The sequence below is a fragment of the Silene latifolia genome, chromosome X, assembly GCF_048544455.1.
Source record: "Silene latifolia isolate original U9 population chromosome X, ASM4854445v1, whole genome shotgun sequence".
Lineage (NCBI taxonomy): Eukaryota > Viridiplantae > Streptophyta > Magnoliopsida > Caryophyllales > Caryophyllaceae > Silene > Silene latifolia.
The window spans coordinates 145,505,652-145,517,420 of NC_133537.1; positions in this window are offsets into that span (position 1 = coordinate 145,505,652).

Sequence of the window (11,769 nt, forward strand, 5' to 3'; positions counted from 1 at the left end):
AAGGTGTCTTTCAAGTCGTACTTGCAAGTGATCATATCGAGAGTGGGTTCCCTCGATCTGGAGAATAACTGATTCACCGGATTTATCTACCATAGATATCTTCCGAGCGTGGCCACACATTTCCAGTTCATTACTCCTCGAGTGGCCCTGGGATATTGTTATAACCCTGACTGGGGGTGTACAATTCCTATCGCACTCATTCCCTTCGACTAGCCACAGCCATCATAACCCAAAATATGCCCATTTGACCCCATTTACGAAGATCGTAGTAACACAAATCAAAGTTAATCTGAAACTGTGCCATCTTAGGCGAATAGTCTTTAGTCAAAAGAATAGACTCATTAGAATACTATAGTAGCTCTCGCCACGACCAGGCTATATAAATTTGCCAGAACTCTATAAGCGGTCATAAGGCCCGACAAAGTGTTCCTAACAGTCTGCCTATGTGATCGACTAGCCATTCTCATATGACTCCATGGCACTTGAACTTGTCATCAATCGCATCACACTCTAGTCACTTCGAGACGTCACCTCATATAAGTAACTAAGGGCGAATACAATGCTAATCCGTGTTCACTTTAATGGGGTTCAATTGTCTCTACAACCCGTTTGGATGTAACAAAGTATAAGGTGAGTTAATAATAACTCAAACGACAAATGTCGACATCACATTCGGGTAGTCAATACAGTATTACAACCTTGTGATGCATATCGTAAGTGTGTAAACACTAGTTGATTGCAATAGAAGTTTAACATACCATTTGTCCATGTGTTCAAACTTCTTATAATCGCATTTTCCTTTACATTCATGTTATCTTTCATATCATGAACCTTACCAAGTACACATATAGGGTTCCCAACCTTGGTTTGGGTTCTTTATCTTGAAGGAACTTCCCTGTCGATTATCACATAACCAATGAATTTGCGGTGAATGATATAACTTGCACTCATCAAGTACTCCACCCACTCACAATGCACTAGGTAAATGTTTTGTAGAGTCTTGCAACAATTGTCAAGATGATTAGCCTAGCACTTCTCACAAGTCCTAGCATATTATAAAATATTAGTTTTGAGTAACTTCTTACTTCAACTAAGTATCTTTCCTAACCTTTTATTTCTCCTTTTAGCTTGAAAAGCTTAGGATTTTCATAAATCCTTACGCGTGTTCGAACTTTTTATATGTGCAACCTCTTGACACATAACAGAGTGTTCTGTCCAACACTGAAATCGCTCATCGGATTCTCCTTGAGAATTCATGACGATTCTTCTATGGCTTGCCAATGATCCATCATGCTCTTATGCATATGATTCATTATTAGACATGTGCATGATTATTCTAATGGCAGAAACATTAGTAACTAATAATCATGTGATCAACCATTCTTAGGTTCAATGAACGACCATGACTGCTAATGGCAATTCCATTTTCATTTACATCAATAACCTACGTTTCTTGTTGATTCGATGTGTATATCTCAATACTTATCCAACATCTCATGATGTAATTGGATTCATCATAGTCCATTTTCATCCAGAATTGAAAACTCAAATACTTCTTTGTGAAGGAAAGTATTAGCTCGTCATTCTCAATGAGTAGTGAGTTATAAATTTTACAAGATGATTGCTCCCACTAAATTCCATGTCTTCACATGATAATTTCCAACTCCCACTTAATTCCACATGTTTCGCAATTGACTACTCAATCGAAACATTTCAAGAATTGAAATATATATTGCTTTGCTAAGTTATTAAGATAAAACCATATATGTTCCGATCATATCCTTTCAAAATACCTATTTTGAAGAAGTTTCATCTTAACCTTATGAAAAGAGATTCTAATCTCTTAACCCATTCATATTGTGATGATGCGTAGCAATGTCATTATTCAAATGCGAATTATATCTAATACACGTCCTTCAAAATACCCTTTTCGGAAGGTGGTTTAACCATTTCATTTTCATAATGAGGTTAAGTAATAACATTAGCGAGGTTAATACTTAACTCAGCTCTTGTAGATATCGGCATATCAACATTTGCAACTTTTTGGTCATAAATCTCATTTATTTTCGAGGATGCAACTTTGTTTCATTTAGGCTCTTAAGTAAAATATTGAAACTATTGGTCAAATGTTGTTCATAAACTAGTCAAAACTCTTGTTGAGACTTTACATTAGTCATTCTTATTCCAAAACCTTCTTTTGGTCTCCCCGTGTAGTTATCTTGAGAACATATTCTTTTGATTACTTCACTTGGTCTCTTTTCTCATGTAGATATCATCTATTTGAGACCATAGATCTCATCTATTCGAGTATACTATCTGTATAGGTATACAAATCACTCTTTCTTGCGTAGATCTCATTTACACAAGTACATAAATTTTGCTTGGTGTTCTTTGTGTCTTCATTTTCTCCCACTCTATCTTTAGAATGAATACACTAGAGATTCAAAAGATAGCATATGAGACACAAATAATGATTTTTGAATTATAAGGAGGACTATCTCATAGGTTGACTAATTGTTTTAGATTTGATAAGTGTACTTGGTAATTATCATTCCTTTAGGAGAGTTCATTTACTCAATCATCACTTTATAATTGATCATACACAAGCCTTAAGCTTGTGGAAATATAATGAATCCCATCATTATAGTTGTCTATTAGATCACTTTAAGTGAATGATCATACGTTTCTATGAGCAAGCAGATAAAGAAGAATTTTAGAACAAGGATAAAATACGATAAAACAGGTGACTTGGGTTTCAAACCAAGCCACCATTATCCAAAATACAACCATTATCCAAAATACATTTCCATGTCGAACACGGAAATCAAAATGTTCTAAAATCCGACACATAATTAAAATAAGACAATAAAAAGCGAAGCTTCATAGAAGCTATTCCTAGCTTCTTGATGGTTTCTCAAGCTTGCTTTTCTTTTCCCTTGTCCTTGCTTGGTGGAGGCCCTATTTACAATAAAAAGGGGATACATTATCACAACTTTGTATCACAATACCATAGTTGAATTAGAAACATAAAAGAAAGGATAGTCATTTACCTACCGGAGTTATCTTTCCAGCCTTAATGTCACCAAGATATTTGGAACAATTTCTTTTCCAATGTCCAACACCATTACAATAATGGCATTTATCAAGAGGACCCTTCTTGATCTTGGAAGTTCTACCTTCATATGTCTTAGCTTTGGTGAGAATGGGAGCTTGTTTCTTACCCTTCTTCCCATTCTTCTTAAACTTCCCCTTGCTTTTGGTGCTTATGTTAAGCACATCCTTAGGTGGGTTAACATTTAACCCCATGTCTCTTTCGGCTTGCACAAGTAACTTGTGCAACTCTTCAAGAGACACGTCCTTGTCTTGCATGTTAAAATTCACCTGGAATTGAACATACGCTTTGACTTTGGATAAAGAGTGTAGAATCCTATCTACAATGAGTTCTTTGGGGATTTCAACTTTTTGAATCTTCAAAGTCTCGACTAGCTCCATTAATTTGAGCACGTGAGTGCTAACCTTTTGGCCCTCTTTGAAGTCGAGATCAAGGAATGCCGCGGCCACCTCATTTTGGACGATCCGCGGAGTTTGTGAAAACATTGTCACAAGCTTGAAATATATTTCATTAGCGGTGCCCATCTTAAAGGCTCTCCTTTGGAGATCCGCCTCCATCGCAAAGATCAACACATTTTTCATTGCGGCGGACTCCTTGTGGTAAGCCTCATATGCTTCCCTAGTGGCGGCGGTCGACCTAGTATTAGGTTCGGGTGGAGAGGCCTCGGTAAGGTAACGAAGCTTGTCGTCACCTTGGGCGGCTAATTTGAGTTGGGCATCCCAATCGGAGAAATTTGACCGATTCTTTTCAAGTTTACATCGGTCCATGAAGGATCGGAGCCATGAAGGATTAGTGAGAGGTGTGGCGTTGGTGTTTGGAGTGGCCATTTGTTATGAGAAATAAAAGCGGTCTACAAAAACAAAATATAGAAGGAATAAAACATATGTCGTTTTCAAAATAATAATACTCGTAAAAATTTTTAATTTAAACAAGTTTATTTGCATTTATCTAGTGACCTCTACCCAACTTAGATAAATGATTCCAAGACCCAAATTCATATCAACTTAGGCACGGGGTAGCCGATGAAACCCTTATCAATATAACTCGGTGGATTAACCCTTTTAATCGATTCTACTTTTAGAACTCTTGGTTGATAAAATTACTCTAATGTTTATCTATAGCCCGGAACACATGCGACTACGGTCACGAATACTTCCGTTGAGGTCAATCCAAATTTCGAATAAATGTGTCCATGATCCAAATTCACATTAACTTGGGCACGGGGTAGCCGATGAAACCCTCATCAACATGAATTCGGTGGATAGACATTTATCACCCACTTCCCCTACGTAACAAGGTTTGTACCCCGGGGTGGCCGAGTGCACTCCCTCGCGAAATAGGTTTTCATGGTTTCTACTATTTGGTAAGGCTATGTCTCAATTGATTATTTTAGCGAGATGTCATGTCAATTTATTATCTATCACGTTTTAAGTGAACTAAAGCGGTGAACTACTATAATTCTAATTGACACGGTCGATGAACTCGATTAAAAAAAATGCATGTTTTAGTTATGGCGATTTAGCGATGCATGCGACATATAAATAAAATGCAAAGCATAAAATAAATCCTAGTATGGCCTTCCTAAAATAAAAAATCAAATTAACTATTACATATCCGGAAACCAACTCCATTGGTCCCTTGAACTTTGGTTATGGCACGCATCTCGAGGTAACATCGTCTTTATGTATCGCCTTCTTGAGTGACACCGTCTTCATGGAACTCTGGAATAATTAAATTACATAACAAATTACATTATTTCCTATTATACATTTGTAATTAAAATAAAATAAATCTATTAAATTACAAAACGGTGATGCGAGATCACAATAAATTACAACCGAATCGATATTCCCATACATTTCGGGTAATACCAATTAAAAACTAAGGCCATACTAAGTAAAATTACATAATTCAAAAATTATATAAAATAAAATTATGACAATCATAAATAAAATGCTTCACTATAATATGTATGAATATGCCCAATTTTATGCTAAATCGCCTTTAAGGAGCCAATATCGTATACTAAACGGTTTATACGGATTTGCGTGATTCAACCATTTAAAATCACAATAAATTACATAAATTCATATTTATGCACAAGTTAATTACCCTAACCTCTTAGGACTCAAAATTAGTCTCCACTAACTATTTGACTATAATTAACTCATATTTCTTAAAATTGTTCATTAATGGACCCAAAATTACAAAAAAATGCTATAAACTTCAAATAAATCACAAAAATTTCAAATAAATTCAAAATTTGAAATTTAAACTCATGAACATTCTGGAAAAATACCATGACACTCATAATGTTCAAAAAACTTAGGTTAAAATTTCGAAAAATTTATCGGAAAAACTATGTTGCGGTTTATCGGATTTATCAATTATAATCATAAAAACATGAGAAAAATTATATTCATCAACTTTTCAAGTTTAGATCTGAAAAAGATAATAAAATGCAACATGTGACGTTTTTCCTTAGTCATGAAGTATGTTTTAGCAATTATTCACTAGTTAAGTCACTATTTATGCTATTTTTCATCAAAAATTCATAAATCATGCATAAAAACTTCAATATAGCCTATTATTTTACACACATCTTGTAAAATTGCATGTGACAACATACTAAATTTCTATGACCAGATTCGAAATTTATCTCATATTAACCTATTTTTCATCTAAATAGGATTTATGTCATGAAAAATCCATATTTCGAGCATAAAAACTCCACAAATTCTGCAAATTTACAGGTCATCTAAAAATAATACAAGTGATAACATATCCAAAAACCACTGGAAAATTCGAAGTTTAGCTAATTTTAGTCCGAAAATGACATTTTAATCATAAAATCACATTTTTAATGTCAGTATTATATAAGATGAACAATAATAATCCATAAATTAACCAAAATATCTTAAATTCATTTTAGGATCAGAAACTTTAACATGCATAATTTATTTCGTGATATATCATAATAACATAAATTTACAAGTTTTATATGTTAATCGTATAACTCGGAAAAACTATAACCGATTTGCATGCAAACAACCCTGGCTCTTGATACCGCTTGTTCAAAATATATATCTCATTTCTTGACTTATTCATATATGTGTTGATTTAATTTAGTCATAAAATTAAATGTTGATCTTATGCATGCAAACAATAATAAAATTAAAGAAGAAATCATCATCTTACATTGAAGATTTCAGATTTTATGGGCACAAGTGAGTTCTCCTACTCACTTGTTCTTGAGCTTCCTTAAGTGGATGAACAAGGATTCAAGTAGAGAATCCCTCCCAAGGATTAATACCCAAAGTAACAACTTAATAAAATTAATATTATTATTACTTGAACAATTTTAATTTTTTTATAAAATTGACCAAAGTATATTTGATCTCTTAATATTTCGGCTAAGAGCAGGGAGAAAAGGAAGGATTTTTAATCTCTCTAAAAACTCTTATTTTTAGATGTTGAATGAATAATAATACACCAATATTTTTGATAGTGTATATTAGGTAAAATAAGAAGAAAAACCCATGGTTTTTCTCTTCTCAAAACCGGGTGGAAGGGGGGAGGTTTTTATGCCCAATGCATGATCAAAGTGCCCTTCACAATAACCACTAGGTTTGCATGGCTAGGTTTAGGTAAAATGATTATGCTTACCACTCACATAATAAACATAATATTTTCCTAATCCTCCCATTATTTCGGTTATTATAGATAAAATGGACTCCATTTTATCTTTGTCAAATTGTCAAATTGTCACATGTCACATGTCATGTAAAATTGTTCTGTATTTTTAACATATTAAAAATCAACGCATTAATAAAAATACGTCACATACAAAATCGACTTAGTAATTCATAATTACTTGTACCAAAATAATTTACCAATTATAAATGACAATATCTTGTATTTATAATAATTTATTCATTCAAATGTAATTGTTTCCTTAAACAATAATTTCATCTAAGCAATAAAACAATTCGATTACTTAGACCGTATCTTATTTAATCAAAATATAATGAGACACGTAAATATTACTTCTAAAATCGTCCGTCAATTTTAAGTAATTTAATTAACCCGTATCGTCATACGATCAATTAAATGATCAATTAAGAGTGTTACCCTTTAGGTATGACCTAAGGGGATCAACTGATCTCCACCGTCGCACGACAGTAATGTCAAACTCTAGTCAGCCAATCATTACCGATATGTGTGGACCAGTTGACAGTAAAATATTACTTCCCAATTGTATTTTTTAAAATGAGACTTAAACATGTGATCATCATGATCGACAGTTGTGATCGCATTATTGTCGGAGGACACATATTCCAACAATGATTGGCTCCGAAGGGAGGGATATCTACGTCGGAGAAGACGACTGGGTTGTTCAAATCAGGGGCGTCCCTCGTCATGTACGCCACTATTTCTTCAGGGGAAGAGGTTGAGGGCACAATAAGTTTCCCCAAGGCCTGTAGCAAAGCTTGTCGATGCTCAAAGGACGTTGCGATCAGTTGCCAGATTGAGATCTCGGCTTTTGCCTTCTGAAGCTGTTTGAGGATTGAATTCTCAGGAGCCCTCGGTTGAGTGTCTACTTCCGGAACGACATGGTCATTCATCATTAAAACGATCGTTGGATTGCTCGGATTCCGATAGGGCGTCCGGACCGGGTAAGGTGACTGATCTCTTTTGCCCGTTTCTCTTTCTTTGGGACAAGGTAGACATCTTCAACGTCGTCTCTCCAGATGCCGTTGATTTCAGGATCTTGAAGGCACCTTGGAGGGGTATTCCTTGGTGAGTAGTTTTTGTGAGGGATATTTTTGTGAGGGTAATTTTTGTGAGGGTAATTTTTGTGGGATTGATTACTATGAGGTTGATTATTATGAGGTGCATGTCAGAATGGTCGCGGGAGCAATCCGTCCTGGTGTGGGTAGTTTGGGCGCTCGGGGGACTTTCCCTCGGGCGTGGTGGCGGAGGATTGAAGATAAGTCGACGGTAGGCATCGTCAAGTCGGGTGATCCTCTCGGAGAGACTAGCTATGGCTTCCTCAACTTGTTGGAACATAGGGAGCATAGTGGCAGCACTGAACACAAACACTCCGTCTGAGGGATCTTTCTCCAAAGCATTCACCTCGTCATCAACTGGCAGGATGAGGTGTGAGCAGTCCAGAGTTGGCTCATCGTCGGAGATGGCGTGGATCCCCAGAGGCTTTGTTTTTTTGTTTGGCTTAGTCGGCGGGGGTAAAGGCAAATCCCCTTTCTCAATCATGTCTTGGATGATGTGTTTCAGGTTGAAGCAGGTTTCAGTATCATGCCCCTTCCCTTGATGGTACCAACAGTAGGCATTGGGGTTCCAGAACCGGGACTTCTTAGCATCGGTCGGATCCGGGGTGGGCCGATTGGTTGTAACTTTCCCTGATCCATGAGCCTCTTCAGAGCACTTGCGTAAGTTAACCCTATATTAGTGAACACTCTCTGGGGGCGCTCAGCTCACTTAGCAGATGGTTCAACGAGGTTGACCTCATCGATTTTGTTTGTATGGCCATAGGGACGGGATCCGGTTGAGGTGGATCCTTTGTAGCCTCTGCCAGTAGTCTTGGCCAAGACACCCTTCCGGAGGTCATCTTCAATGCATGCAGATCCTGGAAGGTCTTGATATTTTGATACCTGAGTAAGTTGGCAGGAGATTGTTGACGAACTTTTCCACCAAAGTTGATTCACTCGGTTTACTGACCAATTGAGTACTCACCCTCCTCCAACGGGTTAAGAACTCGGTGAACCATTCCTTATCGTTCTGGGTTAGAACCTCAAGAGTACGGGTATTGGCTTGGATTTCAACATTGTCGGCATATTGTTTACCAAATTCGAATACGACCTCATCCCAAGTGGTAAGGTTTTTCGGATCGAGGGAGTAATACCACTGGCGAGGGATCGGTTCCAAAGAGGACGGAAATATCCGAGTGGAAAGCTCCTATTTGACCCCTTTAATGGCCATGTAGTCTTTGAAGGCATGAATATGATTGAGCGGGTCCTCCACTCCTTTGAACTTAGGTACGTCAATCAGGGTAAAGTTGTCGGGTAATTGCTCCCCAACAGGCTCGAACCTTTGGTTGTTCTCAAGATGGATATTGTTACCCCGGGCTAGGAGCTGTTCTTCCAAGAGCTTTAGCCTCTTCTCAATTTCAGTCAGAGGCGGAGCATTATGTTCTCCAGTTTCCTTGTTCTCTAGGGTGTCGATACGGGTCTCAATGCGATCCAGGGTGACCTTAGGAGCGGTAAGCAGGCTGGCTAGCTGATCAGTCGTGACATCTCTGTTGTTATCATTGTTGTTCTTGGACGAAGGTGAAGACGGAGCCATGGCTCTGAGGTAGAAAAATGGCTCACATTATAACTCAATCTGACACGGTTCGAAGACTGAACGCAGACAACGCAAAGGACGAGACAAAGATCAGACTCAACAAGATGAGGGTGACCGTGTATGGTTCCTCTGTGCTGACTCGATTTATGACGTGACGGTGTCGACCGAACTTTTGACACGAGTCCAACATAACGGCGCGACGCCATTGGGCGGGTCTCGTGGTGAGACGACTCATAAGTAAAGACCCATATGTACGTTTGCTTCGACTCGATAGACACGAGGCAGGATTGGAATGGTGGACTGAAATTTTCGAAAATAGAAATTTTCAAAAAGATTTATTTGTCACTTTGTGGACGGCTTCCGAAGATAGAGATCTCCGCAAGTCGACCAGTTGAAAGGGTTTTCTTAAGTTTATTTGCAAAAGACGGTTTGAGTTTGAGTCGGCTCGGAAAACAGTTTATTGTCTCCCAAGACGGTTTTTGAAAATCGAGTTTAAAATGTTTGAAGAGGTCTCGGGGACAGTGCGTGGTCCTCGGGATCTCGAGAGTGTCTCGAGAAAAGGGTGTGTGCTTTTCTCGGGTTTTGAAAGAACCATTATCGGCGTGAAACGGGTTAAAATCCGTGTCAAGACGCTGCGATTATAACGGCGTAAAAAGGTGATTTGAAATGGTTGTGAAAAACCGGGTTTGAAAATCGTCATTATGACGGCCTAGAAAGGCTTGTTGAAATGGTTATAAAAACCGGGTTTGAATATCGTCATTACGACGGCCTAGAGAGGCGTGTTGAAATGGTTATAAATACCGGGTTTGAAAATCGTCATTACGACGGCCTAGAAAGGCGTGTTGAAATGGTTATAAAAACTGGGTTTAAAAATCGTCATTACGACGGCCTAGAAAGGCGTGTTGAAATGGTTATAAAAACCGGGTTTGAAAATCGTCATTACGACGGCCTAGAAAGGCGTGCAACGGTCGGCGAAAGACCGAGGTTTGAAACGGCCATTATGACGGCGCAAAAGGGTGTTTTTGAAAGTTTGAAAATGACGCGGAAGGACTTATGATAAAGTAGCACATAAGCACTCACAGTTCATTATATTATACATTATGCTGACACGGGTTTTGGCTTAGAAGGGTGGGTTACACACCAAGCGATCAAACCCCGATTTGCGAGAGGGTTACCAATCCAAACAAAATGTGTAAGGAGGGTGCCCTAGCCTCGTGCTCGAAAGTGATGAAAGCTCTTTGACGAAACAGAAATGTGTGACGTCAATGGTATGCTTGACTCAATCGGGATTCGAAACGCGGGTATGAGAAAACTCACGCCGACGAGACGAGCCAACTGGTCGAAAAGGGTTAGGTTATGGGCCCGGATAAGGAACCCGACCGTGACCGTAATATCAATTAATACATTCCAACCAAAACCTCGTTCGAGTCTCACCATCTAGGGATCACAAAGACGGAAGTGTCCTAGTTCTCCCCAGCAGAGTCGCCAATCTGTGGACATGGCCCACCTGCGTATGCCCAGCCGAGCTGTGGACAATGGCAGCGGTCTTTTGAAAGTCACACTCGGCGGCGTAAAAATGCTTTCGACCGGATCGTTTTAGATCGGTCGGTTTCATCTCGGTAAGGGTCTCGAAACGATTAGAGATGTTTGGAGTCGCCACCAAGCATTTGTGGGATGCTTGGAACCCGTTCGAAATCCACTTTATACCTCGGTCAAATCGAAGCACAAAGCAGCGTTTGACATAGGTACTAAAGATAAGGAAATCGTCCCTCTTTAGCATCCTATCTCTAGAATGACTCTCGTACGCCCTGGATAAGGTCGTCCACTATCCAAAGTTTCTGAGTAAGAGGTGAAGGTACGTATTGGGAAGCCCTTTAATCAGACACCCAATCCCGCCCGGGTAGCGGCCTCTACTGATCGATCTTGGTTGGTTGAATGCAAAAGTTGATAAAACGGTTTAAATGCATGAATGCGCATCCAATAATTTAAATCTAACATGTGAGAGCTTTCTAAGTCGGTTGATTTAATCCAAGTATCAAGTATAAGATGTCGGGTTGGATTAATGATTGATTTGCATGCAAGACGGAAATTAAACATCCATTTACCGTATTAGGTTTAGGGTACATAACGTGATCCATTTGTCTTAGTAAGGCATTTTGCAAATGTGATTTTGAATGAGCAAATAGTCATTTGATCCGTCCTATATCCGGGCTAACCGTAGTCGGGATCATCCTAGACTAATGCTGGGAAGGGAACAGGCCTTGTACTAGACGGCTACATGAGGCGCGAGCCAG